The sequence below is a fragment of the Pelecanus crispus genome, chromosome W (assembly GCF_030463565.1).
Source record: "Pelecanus crispus isolate bPelCri1 chromosome W, bPelCri1.pri, whole genome shotgun sequence".
In the NCBI taxonomy this organism is placed as follows: Eukaryota; Metazoa; Chordata; class Aves; order Pelecaniformes; family Pelecanidae; genus Pelecanus; species Pelecanus crispus.
Genome location: NC_134675.1, coordinates 22,018,715 through 22,035,631, shown reverse-complemented (window position 1 = coordinate 22,035,631; position 16,917 = coordinate 22,018,715). Strand labels below are relative to the sequence as shown.

Sequence of the window (16,917 nt, the reverse complement as noted above, 5' to 3'; positions counted from 1 at the left end):
TGTCTTTTAGATGGGCTCATCCATTGTTCCCGTACAGCTAGGTAAACAGACAGTCAATTCTATCATGCAGGTTTACCTTATAGCATTCAAAATCCTTTGCATATGTGGGATTTTTTTTTTCTTTAAGCAAGCTAAGAATGTGTTTAAAGGTGACCTGTGTTGAAAAAAAGAGGAATGGGAAAGTTTGGGGACAATCAGAAAGGAAGGTCTTCTGAAGATTGACTTGTTTCAATATCCTTTTCAAAGGAAAAAAAAATAAAAAAATCAAATAACCAGCGTTTGAAGCTTTAGTATTGTTGTGATTTAACCTCAGCTGGCAACTAAGCGCCACACAGGTGCTCGCTCACTCCCCTTGCAGTGGGATGGGGGAGAGAATTGGAAGAGTAAGAGAAAACTCGTGGGCTGAGATAAAGACAGCTAAATAGGTAAAGCAAAAGCCGCACACACAAGCAAAGCAAAATAAGGAATTCATTCACTACTTCCCATCGGCAAGCAGGTGTTCAGCCATCTCCAGAAAAGCAGGGCTCATCAAGCATAACGGTTAGTTGGGAAGACAAACGCCATAACTCTGAACGTCCCCCCTTCCTTCTTCTTCCCCCAGCTTTATATGTGCTGATCATGACGTCATATGGTATGGAATATCCCTTTGGTCAGTTGGGGTCAGCTGTCCCAGCTGTGTCCCCTCCCAACTTCTTGTGCACCCCCAGCCTACTTGCTGACATGAACAGAAAGCCAGACTTTCTAGTCCTTGCAAGAAAAGGCTTCCTTTGGACTTTACTGTGAAATGATACCACAACTGTGTCAACAATTTTTAAGATGAACAAGTGATTCAAGAGAAATAGTAACATAAAAAAAAAGAAAAGAAAAAAATTAGCCTACCCCAAAAATTAATCTGAAGATTTTACAGTCTTCCCAAAGCAGACCCTGTCTTTCAGTACGCTTGCACAGTGCTTAGTACACAACAGTAACTTGTTCCTGATGAGGGCCTCTGGCATCCCTGAAATATAAACACCAAACAGGAGGCAGATGAAGTAATAGACAAGAAAGGGGGAGAGCATATATCCCATTGAAAATAAATTCTTGATATTCTTTTCTGTCTACAACCCCACCCCATATCTGTGCCATTTCTACACAGGGGGGAAGAACCGAAGCTTAAACACATACACAACAAGAATCTATGTAAATCAAGGGAATTAGCAGATGTGTTGATAACCTTCCACAAATAAGAAACAAAAGCTGCCAGATGTACTTGTAAATTCAAAGATTAACATTAATAGGCAACACTGAGACTACAGGTATTATCTTTCTTTTAGGTGAAGTAGCTCAAGAATCCCAGTCCTGCAGAAACTCAGCCGCCTGTCCACCTTTTGTGACTCAAGTCCTACCCTACACTGCAAAACATCTACAGATTCATCAGCCAGAGACTTGCCAAAGTAAACTGGATTCTTGACACTGTTTCAGATGGCAGTGAAGCAGTGACTACATAACTAGGTCAGACCCAATTACCTAGAACAAGGGCAATTTTCTTTACATCTCTGTGTAAAGCTTCTGAAAATGGCAAAGACTGAGCATTTGGGAGCTGCAGAAAGAATCACAGAATCATAGAATCGTTTAGGTTGGAAAAGACCTTTAAGATCATCCAGTCCAACCATTAACCTAACACTACTAAGTCCACCACTAAACCATATCCTTAAGTGCCACATCTACACATCTTTTAAATACCTCCAGGGATGGTGACTCAACCACTTCCCTGGGCAGCCTGTTCCAGTGCTTGACAATCCTTTCCATGAATAAATTATTCCTAATATCCAACCTAAACCTCCCCTGACACAACTTGAGGCCATTTCCTCTCATCCTATCACTTGTTACTTGGGAAAAGAGACTGACACCCACCTCACTACAACCTCCTTTCAGGTAGTTGTAGAGAGCAATAAGGTCTCCCCTCAGCCTCCTCTTCTCCAGAATAAACAACCCCAGTTCCCTCAGCCGCTCCTCATAAGGCCTGTGCTCCAGACCCTTTACCAGCTTCGTTGCCCTTCTCTGAACATGCTCCAGCACCTCAATGTCTTTCTTGTACTGAGGGGCCCAAAACTGGACACAGTATTCCAGGTGTGGCCTCACCAGCGCCGAGTACAGGGGAACAATCACCTCCCTGCTCCTGCTGGCCACACTATTCCTGATACAAGCCAGGATGCTGTTAGCCTTCTTGGCCACCTGGGCACACTGCTGGCTCATGTTCAGCCGGCTGTACACCAACACCCCCAGGTCCTTTTCGGCCAGGCAGCTTTCCAGCCACTCTTCCCCAAGCCTGTAGTGTTGCATGGGGTTGTTGTGACCAAAGTGCAGGACCCGGCACTTGACCTTGTTGAACCTCATACAATTGGACTCGGCCCGTCCATCCAGCCTGTCCAGATCCCTCTGTAGAGCTTTCCTACCCTCGAGCAGATTGACACTCCCACCCAACTTGGTGTTGTCCGCAAACTTACTGAGGGTGTACTCGATCCCCTCACCCAGATCATCGATAAAGATATTGAACAAGACTGGCCCCAAGACAGAGCCCTGGGGAACACCACTTGTGACCAGCCACAAACTGGGTTTAACTCCATTCACCACCACTCTCTGGGCCCGACCATCCAGCCAGTTTTTTTACCCATCAAAGAGTATGTCCATCCAAGCCATGAGCAGTCAGTTTTTCCAGGAGAATGCTGTGGGAGACGGTGTCAAAGGCTTTACTAAAGTCCAGGTAGACAACATCCACAGCCTTTCCCTCATCCACTAGGTGGGTCATAGAAAGAGATCAGGTTGGTCAAGCAGGACCTGCCTTTCATAAACCCATGCTGACTGGGCCTGATCACCTGGTTGTCCTGTACGTGCCGCATGATGGCACTCAGGATGATCTGCCCCATGACCTTCCTTGGCACCGAGGTCAGACTGACAGGCCTGTAGTTCCCTGGATCCTCCTTCCGGCCCTTCCTGTAGATGGGCGTCACATTTGCTAACCTCCAGTCAACTGGGACCTCCCCAGTTAGCCAGGACTGCTGATAAAGGATGGAAAGTGGCTTGGTAAGCACTTCTGCCAGCTCCCTCAGTACCCTTGGGTGGATCCTATCCGGCCCCATAGACTTGTGAGTGTCTAAGTGGTGTAGCAGGTTGCTAACCATTTCCCCTTGGATTATGGGGGCTTCATTCTGCTCCCCATCCCTGTCTTCCAGCTCAGGGGGCTGGGTACCTGGAGAACAATTGGTCTGACTATTAAAGACAGAGGCAAAGAAGTCATTAAGTACCTCAGCCTTTTCTTCATCCTTTGTCACTATGTTTCCCCCTGCATCCAATTCTCCTTAGCCCTCCTTTTGTTGTTAATGTATTTATAGAAACATTTTTCATTATCTTTTACTGCAGTGTGGTGGTGCATCCCCCCCCCATTTCTCTTTCTCTTCAACGGCTTTACAATCTCAGGAATTCCAGGCCGCTGCTTTTGTGTAGCGAGTTAATCAGTTAAGTGCCCCTTAATTGTACTAGAAACTCCTACATGGCTGAAGCAGAGAGCGTCCCTGTCCTTATCAAAATCTTCATATTATGGCTAACGAGGGGAGCAAGAACAAACAGCTACCCCTGACAGCCTTGAAACAGAGTGGTATCATCCTTACTGGAATTCCAGCAACTACCAACCCAAATTGTGGCTCGGATGGAAATTTACTGGTGATTAAAGTCAATCATCTCACAATCCTATAAACAGCAGTCCTACGTGAGGCCCTTTGAGCTCTCCTGGACTGCTGCGGGCTGCACCAGCATCTCCCTCTGAGCGAGACGCCTCTCAGAGTCAGCAAACTCTGAAAGTTTGCTACAACTAGAAATCCATTGCTGAAGACTGACAGTGGAGCCTGGGCTGAAACCCTTCACTCCTCGAGGCTCAACCCTCGCCCGTTGAGAAATGCCAAGACATTAGACGTATTTCACTGAACTCGAGGGGAGTTTTTAACAGGTATACCATTTCTATATATGCATTCATGTTTGTGTGTATGCATGTGTGAATCAGTTTAGGTAGTCTGTAGATGTATGAATTAATTTCAAAGTGAGTCTTATACTGCATTATTCTTATAGCATTACTCTCATAAACCGTTGACCAAGTCTGAGACTGAGTGGGCCCAGCCGCACCTAGGCTCCTCTCTGAGAAGGAGTTTAGAAAGCAAGGGGGTCTATTCTAAACCTCGTGACTCAATGGGAGGGTCCTCCTTATCCCCTATATATGCAATCCCTTTATGAATCATTTAACTCTGTGTAATTTAATCTTCCTTTATGCGCTTCCATGTAGTAATAGAGTGAACCTTGCCATCTTCGAATCTGTAACTAAGTCACTGTTTTGATCAATTTTGTCTAATCTCCTTATTAATCATTGATGATTGAGTGCTATTAAAAATATTATAATCAAATTCTGCGATTTGCTACAAGTAAATTCTAACTGTTACTAAATCAAACTGTGTAAAGTCATTCATAGTAAATTGACATAATCAGCAGGACTCACAAACCTGCATTCGTGACATGCAGTTGACAGATTAAGTTCTAGTTGGGCTTTGGCCCTTCTAATTTTCTCCCTGCATAGCCTCACAACATTCTTGTAGTCCTCCTGAGTTGCCTGCCCCTTCTTCCAAAGGTCATAAACTCTCCTGTTTTTCCTGAGTTCCAGCCAAAGCTCTCTGTTCAGCCAGGCCAGTCGTCTTCCCTGCTGGCTCATCTTTCAGCACATAGGGACAGCCTGCTCCTGCACATTTAACACTTCCTTCTTGAAGAACGCCCAGCCTTCCTGGACTCCTTTGCCCTTCGGGACTGTCTCCCAAGGGACTCTGTCAACCAGTGTCCTAAACAGGCCAAAGTCTGACCTCCAGAAGTCCAAGTTTCTGCTGACCCCCCTCCTTACTTCTCCAAGAATAGAAAACTCTATCATTTCATGATCACTGTGCCCAAGAAAGCCTCCAACCATCTGTCCTGGTTTCGGCTGGGATAGAGTTAATTTTCTTCCTAGCAGCAGGCATAGTGCTGTGTTTTGGATTTAGTAGGAGAAGAATGCTGATAACATGCTGATGTTTTTAGTTGTTGCTGAGTACTGCTTATGCTAGTCAAGGACTTTTTCAGCTTCCCATGCTCTGCCAGGCGCACAAGAAACTGGGAGGGGGCACAGCCAGAATAGTTGATCCAAACTGCCCAAAGGGCTATTCCATACCATATGACGTCATGCTCAGTATATAAACTGGGGGGGGGTGGCCAGGGAGCAGCGATCGCTGCTCGGGAACTGTCTGGGTATCGGTCGGCGGGTGCTGAGCAATTGCATTGTGCATCACTTGCTTCGTGTATCATTATTATTATTATCATTATTATACTGTTACTATTAGCATTACTATTTTACTTTATTTCAATTATTAAACTGTTCTTATCTCAACCCAGGAGTGTTTCTCACTCTTACTCCTCCAATTCTCTCCCCCATCCCATCGGGGTAGGGGGAGTGAGCGAGCGGCTGCGTGGTGCTTAGTTGCTGGCTGGGGCTAAACCACGACAGTCCTTTTTGGCGCCCAACGTGGGGCACGAAGGGTTTGAGATAACAACAGATTAACCAGAGTGTATTAAGGAGTCTGTTAACAGTTGCCGGTCACGATATTAGTTCTTCTGATCTGCACCATGTTCTTTTTTTTGCAGCACGCGTTAAAGCTTGCTGTCAGTTTGTGTAGTGTGCTATGCTCTGCAGTGATTCATGATCTTTTGCTTGGGAGGCTCCTTATCAAAACCCTGACCTTGAGCATTCTTTGGTATTTGGGTTTCATACAGAAGTCACTACTGTACTTCGGGTACTACCTCATAGAGAGAGTTAGCAATTATACTTCTTACTCTGAGAGGCTTGTTGTGGAGGAAATACAGAATGGCACCTTTGCTGCTTTCTTCTATGATGTTTCCTCCTTCATTACAACAACTTTCCTGTATCTTGAACACCCCTGGGCAGTTAAGATACTTCTATTGATAATTCTTGGGAATGTTGTTTCCGTTTTGATAAAGGTCAGTAAGCAGTTTAAAAATACCATCCAGAGATCTACCCCAAGGCTGGATAGTTATGAGTGGCAGGGTGTGTGGGAACGTATGGGCAAGTACCTAGGGCAGTGGGGACCTCCAGTGTTTTGGAACTTCACCCCTGAACAAGTGCAGAATCCTGAAGAATTAGTAAAGTATTTGGAAGAAGTATGTTGTCACCCTGGTAGCTCCAGAGAGACACAAATCATTGCAACGTGCTGGGGACTGGCCCATGCCTATCGAGCCGTGGTCAACGCTAATCAGTACCCTCAAAAGAAAGAGAAGGTCTCTGGATCTGATGACAAAACAACAAGCACTGTGGCTACTCAAACCCCCACTACAGGCCCTACGGCTACTCCAACCCCCACTACAGGCCTTGCAGCTACTCAAACCCCTGCCCCAGGCACTGTGGCTACTCCAGCCACAGCCATGAGCACTGCGGCTACTCAAACCACAGCCATGGGCACTGCGGCTACTCAAACCCCAGTGACAGACACTGCGGCTAAACCAGAGAACCAACCTGCGCCGGTATCAGTTGCCCCTATACAGAAGAAAAAATACACGAGGAAATCAGTTTGTTTAGTAAGGGATGAAGATGAACCAGGGCCATCACGAGAACCAGAGGAGGAAGAACCCATAAATGAGATGGTGACCACCCGATCCCTATCCCTGAGTGAGCTGCGAGATATGCGAAAAGATTTCGGTCGTCATCCAGGCGAGCACATCATCACCTGGCTGCTCCGATGCTGGGATAACGGGGCCAGTAGCCTGGATTTAGAGGGTAGGGAAGCCAAGCAGCTGGGATCCCTTTCCAGGGAAGGGGGCATTGACAAAGCAATTGGAAAAGGGGCAAAACCGCTCAGCCTCTGGAGGCGACTACTGTTCAGGTGTGAAGGAAAGGTATCCCTTCAAGGAGGATGTTATATACCGCCCAAGCAAATGGACCACCGTAGAGAAAGGTATCCAGTACCTGAGGGAATTAGGCGTGCTGGAGGTGATTTACAGTGACCTGAATGATGAGCGGTTAACCAAAGACCCAGATGAAGTCAGGTGCACACAATCCATGTGGCGGAAGGTGGTACGGAGCGCACCAGCATCGTATTCCAACTCGTTGGCAATACTAGCCTGGAAAGACGACGAGGCACCAACGGTGGATGAAGTGGCTAGACAACTCCGGGACTACGAAGAAAAGCTCTCTTCCTCCCTACGGGCCTGTGTCTCGGCTGTGGAAAAACTGTGCCAAGAGTTCCAACAACTCAGAGAAGATCTGTCCTACTCCCCACCTGCACGGACCAGTGTCTCAGCCATTAGGAGTCAACGTCCCTATGCTCAAGAGAGAGGATATAGAGGATACACACCACGGGGCACCCTGTGGTTTTACCTGTGTGATTATGGAGAGGACATGAGAAAGTGGGATGGAAAACCCACCTCAACCTTAGAGGCACGGGTGCGTGAGTTGCAAGGAAAAACTATTAGAAAAGGCGGTTCTCCCAGGAAAATTGCAGCTCCAGTTTCCAATGAGCAGTTCCCGAGACAGAGTAAGAGGGCTAATTTTACTTCCGACCTTGATCAGGGGACTTTTGATTCACATTTACAAGGAGTGAGCAATGAATGCTAAGACCAGTGTTAGAGGGGCCCTGCCTCCAGCCAGGTGGAGGAAAGGGACAACCGGGTTTACTGGACTGTGTGGATTCGATGGCCTGGAACGTCAGACCCACAGGAGTATAAGGCTCTAGTGGACACTGGTGCACAGTGCACGCTAATGCCATCAAACTATAGAGGGGCAGAACCCATTTGTATTTCTGGAGTGACAGGGGGATCCCAACAGCTAACTGTACTGGAAGCTGAAGTGAGCCTAACTGGGAATGAGTGGCAAAAGCACCCCATTGTGACTGGCCCAGACGCTCCGTGCATCCTTGGCATAGACTACATCAGGAGAGAGTATTTCAAGGACCCAAAAGGGTACCGGTGGGCTTTTGGTATAGCTGCTTTGGAGACAGAGGAAATTAAACAGTTGTCCACCTTGCCCGGTCTCTCAGAGGACCCTTCGATTGTAGGGTTGCTGAAGGTTGAGGAACAACAGGTGCCGATTGCTGCCAGAACTGTGCACAGGCGGCAATATCGCACCAACCGAGACTCCCTGATTCCCATCCATAACCTGATTCGTCGACTGGAGAGCCAGGGAGTGATCAGCAAGACTCGCTCACCCTTTAACCGTCCCATATGGCCAGTGCGAAAGTCTAATGGGGAGTGGAGACTAACAGTGGACTATCGTGGCCTGAACGAAGTTACACCACCACTGAGTGCTGCCGTGCCAGACATGCTAGAACTTCAATATGAACTGGAGTCAAAGGCAGCCAAGTGGTATGCCACAATTGACATCGCTAATGCATTTTTCTCCACCCCTTTGGCAGCAGAGTGCAGGCCCCAGATTGCTTTTACCTGGAGGGGTGTTCAGTACACCTGGAACTGACTGCCCCAGGGGTGGAAGCACAGCCCCACCATTTGCCATGGACTGATCCAGACAGCACTGGAACAGGGTGAAGCTCCAGAACATCTGCAGTACATTGATGACATCATTGTGTGGGGCAACACAACAGAAGAAGTTTTTGAGAAGGGAAAGAAAATAGTCCAAATCCTTCTGAAGGCTGGTTTTGCCATAAAACAAAGTAAGGTCAAGGGACCTGCACAGGAGATCCAGTTTTTAGGAATAAAATGGCAAGATGGACGTCGTCAGATCCCAATGGATGTGATCAACAAAATAACAGCTATGTCCCCAGCAACTAGCAAAAAGGAAACACAAGGTTTCTTAGGCGTTGTGGGTTTTTGGAGAATGCATATTCCAAATTACAGCCAGATTGTAAGCCCTCTCTATCAAGTGACCCGGAAGAAGAACGAATTCAAATGGGGCCCTGAGCAACAACAAGCCTTTGAACAAATTAAACAGGAGATAGTTCATGCAGTAGCCCTTGGGCCAGTCCGGGCAGGGCAGGATATTAAAAATGTGCTCTACACTGCAGACGGGGAGAATGGCCCTACCTGGAGCCTCTGGCAGAAAGCCCCAGGGGAGACTCGAGGTCGACCCTTAGGGTTTTGGAGTCGGGGATACAGAGGATCCGAAGCCCGCTATACTCCAACTGAGAAAGAGATATTGGCAGCATATGAAGGGGTTCGAGCTGCTTCGGAAGTGGTTGGTACTGAAGCACAGCTCCTGCTGGCACCCCGACTGCCGGTGTTGGGCTGGATGTTCAAAGGGAGGGTCCCCTCTACACATCATGCAACTGATGCTACATGGAGTAAGTGGGTTGCATTGATCACACAACGGGCTCGAATAGGAAACCCCAGTCGCCCAGGAATCTTGGAAGTGATCATGGACTGGCCAGAAGGAAAAAACATTAGAATATCACCAGAGGAGGAGGTGACACGTGCTGAAGAGGCCCCACTGTATAATAAATTGCCACAAAATGAAAAGCAATATGCCCTGTTCACTGATGGGTCCTGTCGTCTCGTGGGAAAGCATCGGAGGTGGAAAGCTGCTGTATGGAGTCCTATACGACAAGTCGCAGAAACTGCTGAAGGAGAAGGGGAGTCGAGTCAGTTTGCAGAGGTGAAAGCCATCCAGCTGGCTTTAGATATTGCTGAACGAGAAAAGTGGCCAGTCCTTTATCTCTGTACTGACTCATGGATGGTGGCAAATGCCCTGTGGGGGTGGCTGCAGCAATGGAAGCAGAGCAACTGGCAGCGCAGAGGCAAACCAATCTGGGCTGCCGCATTGTGGCAAGATATTGCTGCCCGGGTAGAGAACCTGGTTGTAAAAGTTCGTCATGTAGATGCTCATGTACCTAAGAGTCGGGCCACTGAAGAACATCAAAACAACCAGCAAGTAGATCAGGCTGCTAAGATTGAAGTGGCTCAGGTGGATTTGGACTGGCAACATGAGGGTGAATTATTTATAGCTCGGTGGGCCCATGACGCCTCAGGCCATCAAGGAAGGGATGCAACGTATAAATGGGCTCGTGATCGAGGGGTGGACTTAACTATGGACAGTATTGCACAGGTTATTCATGAATGTGAAACATGCGCTGCAATCAAGCAAGCCAAGCATTTCAAGCCCCTTGCGTATAGTGAACGATGGCTGAAATATAAATATGGGGAGGCCTGGCAGATTGATTACATCACACTCCCACAGACCCGCCAAGGCAAGCGCTATGTGCTCACCATGGTGGAAGCAACCACTGGATGGTTGGAAACATATCCCGTGCCCCATGCCACCGCCCGGAACACCATCCTGGGCCTTGAAAAGCAAGTCCTGTGGCGACATGGCACCCCAGAAAGAATTGAGTCAGGCAACGGGACTCATTTCCGAAACAACCTCATAGACACCTGGGCCAAAGAGCACGGCATTGAGTGGGTGTATCACATCCCTTACCATGCACCAGCCTCCGGGAAAATTGAGCGATACAATGGATTGTTAAAGACTACCCTGAGAGCAATGGGTGGTGGGACGTTTAAACATTGGGATACGCATTTAGCAAAAGCCACCTGGTTAGTCAACACCAGGGGATCTGCCAATCGAGCTGGCCCTGCCCAATCAAAACTTTTACGTACTGTAGAAGGAGATAAAGTTCCTGTAGTGCACATGAAAAATAGGCTGGGGAAGACAGTCTGGGTTACTTCCCCCTCTGGCAAAGGCAAACCCATTCGTGGGATTGCTTTTGCTCAAGGACCTGGGTGCACTTGGTGGGTGATGCGAAAGGATGGGGAAGCCCAATGTGTACCTCAAGGGAATTTGATTTTGGGTGAAAATAGCCAATGAACTGAATTGTATAATATTAATTGCTTTATAATACTGTATGTTATCTCTTAACTATATGTTATCTCTTAACTGCATGTTAATATAATAATATAGTAGGTTAATATTAAGTATATAATACTATATATTATGATTGCTATATGCCGCATCAATGGTATTGCAGTAAGAATTGCCCAGCTTAATGAAAATGAACTTTGATGAAACCATGTTGGAATGAGAACTGACTTCAGCATGCAACAGTCCAACACTGCACACCACCTCTCCTGCTCTGAAAGACTGTGATGACAGATGGAACCCAAAGTCATGGGCTAAATGAACTCAATGGACATTTTAGAGGGATGGGCCATAGACGAAGGGAATGATATCTGTGTGTATATCAAGATAGGGAAAGCAGTGGTGATTAATTAGAACACATTGGAAAGGGGAGGGCCTGTGCATGACGTAGATGGTATAGAATAAGGGGTGGATACTGTCCTGGTTTCGGCTGGGATAGAGTTAATTTTCTTCCTAGCAGCAGGCATAGTGCTGTGTTTTGGATTTAGTAGGAGAAGAATGTTGATAACATGCTGATGTTTTTAGTTGTTGCTGAGTACTGCTTATGCTAGTCAAGGACTTTTTCAGCTTCCCATGCTCTGCCAGGTGCACAAGAAACTGGGAGGGGGCACAGCCAGAATAGTTGATCCAAACTGACCAAAGGGCTATTCCATACCATATGACGTCATGCTCAGTATATAAACTGGGGGGGGGTGGCCAGGGAGCAGCGATCGCTGCTCGGGAACTGTCTGGGTATCGGTCGGCGGGTGCTGAGCAATTGCATTGTGCATCACTTGCTTCGTGTATCATTATTATTATTATCATTATTATACTGTTACTATTAGCATTACTATTTTACTTTATTTCAATTATTAAACTGTTCTTATCTCAACCCAGGAGTGTTTCTCACTCTTACTCCTCCGATTCTCTCCCCCATCCCATCGGGGTAGGGGGAGTGAGCGAGCGGCTGCGTGGTGCTTAGTTGCTGGCTGGGGCTAAACCACGACACCATCACATCACCCACAAGTCCTTCTCTGTTCGTAAACAACAGGTCTAGCAGGGCGCCTTCCCTAGTTGGCTCACTCACCAGCTGCGTCAGGAAGTTGTCTTCCACACACTCCAGGAACCTCCTAGACCATTTCCTCTCTGCTGTATTGTATTTCCAGCAGACATATGGTAGGTTGAAGTCACCCACAAGAACAAGGGCTAGCGATTGTGAGACTTCTGCCAGCTGCTTACAGAATATTTCATCGGGCTCTTCATCCTGGTTGGGTGGTCTATAACAGACTCCCACCATGATATCTGCCTAGTTGGCCTTCCCCCTGATTCTTACCCATAAACACTCAACCTTATCATCACCACTGTTGAGCTCTATGCAATCGAAACATTCCCCAACATACAGAGCTACCCCACTGCCTCTCCTTCCTTGCCTATCCCTTCTGAACAGTTTATAGCCATACATTGCAGCACTCCAGTTGTGTAAGTCATCCCACCATGTTTCCATAATGGCGACTATATCATAGTTTTCCTGCTACACGATGGCTTCCATCTCCTGTTTGTTTCCCATGCTGCGTGCATTGGTGTATATGTACTTCAGCTGGGCTATTGATCCTGCCAACTTTTGGGGGGAGAAGTCCTAATTCCTACGTGACCATTCTCAGGCACTTCTGTGGTTTCTAACACATACATATCCCTTGCATCTTTGCTGCTGCATGAATCTCCATCCCCTACCTCCACTGAGATGGCACACTGTCATGGTTTAGCCCCAGCCAGCAACTAAGCACCACGCAGCCGCTCGCTCACTCCCCCTACCCCGATGGGATGGGGGAGAGAATCGGAGGAGTAAGAGTGAGAAACACTCCTGGGTTGAGATAAGAACAGTTTAATAATTGAAATAAAGTAAAATAGTAATGCTAATAGTAACAGTATAATAATGATAATAATAATAATGATACACGAAGCAAGTGATGCACAATGCAATTGCTCACCACCCGACGACCGATACCCAGACAGTTCCCGAGCAGCGATCGTTGCTCCCCGGCAACCCCCCCCAGTTTATATACTGAGCATGACTTCATATGGTATGGAATAGCCCTTTGGTCACTTTGGATCAACTATTCTGGCTGTGCCCCCTCCCAGTTTCTTGTGCGCCTGGCAGAGCATGGGAAGCTGAAAAGTCCTTGCCTAGCATAAGCAGTACTGAGCAACAACTAAAACATCAGCATGTTATCAACATTCTTCTCCAACTAAATCCAAAACACAGCACTATGCCTGCTGCTAGGAAGAAAATTAACTCTATCCCACCCGAAACCAGGACAATGGGACATACCTCTAAAATGTCCACTGAGTTCATTTAGTCCATGACTTTGGATTCATCTGTCATCACAGTCTTTCAGAGCAGGAGAGGTGGTGTGCAGTGTTGGATTGTTGCATGCTGAAGCTAGTTCTCATTCCAACACGGTTTCATCAAAGTTCATTTCAATTAAGCTGGGCAATTCGCACTGTAATACCATTGATGTGGCATATAGCAACCATAACATACAGTATTATATAGTTAACACTAATATACTATATTATTATATTAACATACAATTAAGAGATAACATACAGTTAAGAGATAACATAGAGTATTATAGAGCAATTAACATCATACCATTCAATTCATTGGCTATTTTCACCCAAAATCAAATTCCCTTGAGGTACACATTGGAATTCCCCATCCTTTCACATCACCCACCAAGTGCACCCAGGTCCTTGAGCAAAAGCAATCCCACAAATGGGTTTGCCTTTGCCAGAGGGGGAAGTAACCCAGACTGTCTTCCCCAGCCTATTTTTTATGTGCACTACAGGGACTTTATCCCCTTCTACAGTACGTAAAAGTTTTGACTGGGCAGGGCCAGCTCAATTGGCAGATCCCCTGGTGTTGACTAACCAGGTGGCTTTTGCTAAATGCGTATCCCAATGTTTGAATGTCCCAGCACCCATTGCTCTCAGGGTAGTCTTTAACAGCCCATTGTATTGCTCGATTTTCCTAGAGGCTGGTGCATGATAAGGGATGTGATATACCCACTCAATGCTGTGCTCTTTGGCCCAGGTATCTATGAGGTTGTTTCGGAAATGAGTCCTGTTGTCTGACTCGATTCTTTCTGGGGTGCCATGTCGCCACAGGACTTGCTTTTCAAGGCCCAGGATGGTGTTCCAGGCGGTGGCATGGGGCACGGGATATGTTTCCAGCGCTCCGGTGGTTGCTTCCACCATGGTGAGCACACGGCGCTTGCTTTGGCGGGTCTGTGGGAGTGTGATGTAATCAATCTGCCAGGCCTCCCCATATTTATATTTCAGCCATCATTCACTATACCCGAAGGGCTTGAACCGCTTGGCTTGCTTGATTGCAGCGCATGTTTCACACTCATGAATAACCTGTGCAATACTGTCCATAGTTAAGTCCACCCCTCGATCACGAGCCCATCTATATGTTGCATCCCTTCCTTGATGGCCTGAGGCGTCATGGGCCCACCAAGCTATAAATAATTCACCCTCATGTTGCCAGTCCAGATCCACCTGAGCCACTTCAATCTTAGCAGCCTGATCCACCTGCTGGTTGTTTTGATGTTCTTCAGTGGCCCGACTCTTGGGTACATGAGCATCTACATGACGAACTTTCACAACCAGGTTCTCTACCCGGGCAGCAATATCTTGCCACAATGCGGCAGCCCAGATGGGTTTGCCTCTGCACTGCCAGTTGCTCTGCTTCCATTGCTGCAACCACCCCCACAGGGCATTTGCCACCATCCATGAGTCAGTACAGAGATAAAGGACTGGCCACTTTTCTCTTTCAGCAATATCTAAAGCCAGCTGGATGGCTTTCACCTCTGCAAACTGACTCGACTCCCCTTCTCCTTCAGCAGTTTCTGCGACTTGTCGTATCGGACTCCATACAGCAGCTTTCCACCTCTGATGCTTTCTCATCAGTGAACAGGGCATATTGCTTTTCATTTTCTGGCAATTTATTATACAGTGGGGCCTCCTCAGCACGTGTCACCTCCTCCTCTGGTGATATTCTGAAGTTTTTGCCTTCTGGCCAGTCCATGATCACTTCCAAGATTCCTGGGTGACTGGGGTTTCCTATTCGAGCCCGTTGTGTGATTAGTGCAACCCACTTACTCCACGTAGCATCAGTTGCATGATGTGTAGAGGGGACCCTCCCTTTGAACATCCAGCCCAACACTGGCAGTCGGGGTGCCAGCAGGAGCTGTGCTTCAGTACCAACCACTTCCGAAGCAGCTCGAACCCCTTCATATGCTGCCAATCTCTCCTTCTCAGTTGGAGTATAGCGGGCTTCGGATCCTCTGTATCCCCGACTCCAAAACCCTAGGGGTCGACCTCGAGTCTCCCCTGGGGCTTTCTGCTAGAGGTTCCAGGTAGGGCCACTCTCCCCAGATGCGGTGTAGAGCACATTTCTAATATCCTGCCCTGCCCGGACTGGCCCAAGGGCTACTGCAAGAACTATCTCCTGTTTAATTTGTTCAAAGGCTTGTTGTTGCTCAGGGGGGTCCCCATTTGAAATCGTTCTTCTTCCGGGTCACTTGATAGAGAGGGCTTACAATCTGGCTGTAATTTGGAATATGCATTCTCCAAAAACCCACAACGCCTAAGCCATGAGGTAGTACCTGAACTACAGTAATGACTTCTGTATGAAACCCAAATACCAATGAATGCTCAAGTTCAGGGTTTTGATAAGGAGCCTCCCAAGTAACACATCATGAATCACTGCAGGGCATTCTCATCCTAAATCCAAAACACAGCAATATGCCTGCTGCTCGGAAGAAAATTAACTCTATCCCAATCGAAACCAGGACATTGAGCTGTGAGGAGAAACATAGCATGAAGTGATTGTTTGGAAAAAAATATAACAACTTATAAAGCCAAATGCATTCAAGATATAAACAGCTCTATGCCTACCAGGACTGCATAGAAAGAGAAAATTGAAGAGGAAGGCTAGAAACATTAAAAATATTTTTCAAGCTATAAGAAAGACCAGTTGAAACATGCTTTGACAGGTTTTTATCTATGCCTACAAAGCTTTGCACAGGGCAAGAGGGCTAGCATAATTTCGGACCTGCTATGCTGGAGCTGTAGACTAGGTAACCATAAATGAAATGTCAAGGCAAACCTCGATATAATATCTGAATTTGCATTTGTGGACAACAGTACCTGTAATTATAGAGAAAAGAAATAATGGGATCAAAGATAAGCTTGATAGAACTTTGCATATTAAATCAGAAAACAAGTTCAGAGAAGTCTCTGTGTATACACTGATAGAATGATTAGGAAGACAGAAGAACAAGAGGAGATGAACGTGGATTGCTGTACCATCAGATGCTGATTTGACAGTTAATGGGCTGAAGGTTTCCTATTATCTGCTTAAATTCTTTAGCACTGTAGATGTGGTTACTCTGGATAACTTTATACTAAGTGCTAACCTAGTACAAGTATTTAAGTTGAAAGGCTAAAGGTGAAAGGTTAAGAATGGCAAAACCTGAGAGAAGTATTGGCATCATCCCAAACACAGCTGCCACAGTGCTGTTGGACTACATGAGCTCCTCTGGACTGTTTTCCATGGAGATTCCCAGCAAGTTGCATATCACAGGCAAGAACACAGGCATCATCCATTCTCAGAGAAAAAGGTTCTTGTTTTGAACTCAACGCCATCACAAAATGGATGGCAGATAAAAATACAAAAGAATGGAAATGAAATGTCTTTAAAGGCTAAGAGCCTGACAAACAGCTCAATGTCCACCAACATATTTTACAAAAAGGAAACCAACAAAACTATCAGCAGGATAAAAAGTGATTCCTGATGCCAGTGAAGTCAGAGAAGTATTGCTACCTGCTTCCTGAACAGAATTAAAAATGCACCCCTTCCTTCACAGGCTCCTGAGAAGTAGGATCTGTCTGTGCAATTTTGTTAGTAGGGAACCACTGAGAGGCCAGAATCAGGCTACCTTCTAGATACT

General features: G+C 46.7%; 1 pseudogene; it reads right to left on the bottom strand.

Moving 5' to 3' along the window:
- The window catches only part of LOC142596480 (protein hinderin-like), a 175,620-nt pseudogene that overhangs the window by 68,121 nt on the left and 90,582 nt on the right, over window positions 1-16,917 (bottom strand).